Source organism: Physeter macrocephalus, chromosome 14 (assembly GCF_002837175.3).
Source record: "Physeter macrocephalus isolate SW-GA chromosome 14, ASM283717v5, whole genome shotgun sequence".
Classification (NCBI taxonomy): domain Eukaryota; kingdom Metazoa; phylum Chordata; class Mammalia; order Artiodactyla; family Physeteridae; genus Physeter; species Physeter macrocephalus.
Window position 1 is genome coordinate 64836861 of NC_041227.1, and position 307 is coordinate 64837167.

General features: G+C 38.1%; 1 protein-coding gene across 9 annotated transcripts in view; it reads left to right on the forward strand.

Moving 5' to 3' along the window:
* Positions 1-307, forward strand: part of TNRC6A (trinucleotide repeat containing adaptor 6A) — a 105526-nt gene that overhangs the window by 75641 nt on the left and 29578 nt on the right. The window lies entirely within an intron of this gene.

The following is a 307-nucleotide window of genomic DNA, read 5'->3' on the forward strand; positions in this document are numbered from 1 at the left end:
TGTATATATGTCCATGCCACTCTCTCACTTTGTCACAGCTTACCCTTCCTCCTCCCCATATCCTCAAGTCCATTCTCTAGTAGGTCTGTGTCTATTCCCGTCTTACCTCTAGGTTCTTCATGACATTTTTTTTTTTCTTGGATTACATATATATGTGTTAGCATACAGTATTTGTCTTTCGCTTTCTGACTTACTTCACTCTGTATGACAGACTCTAGGTCCATCCACCTCACTACAAATAACTCAATTTCGTTTCCTTTTATGGCTGAGTAATATTCCATTGTATATATGTGCCACATCTTCTTTA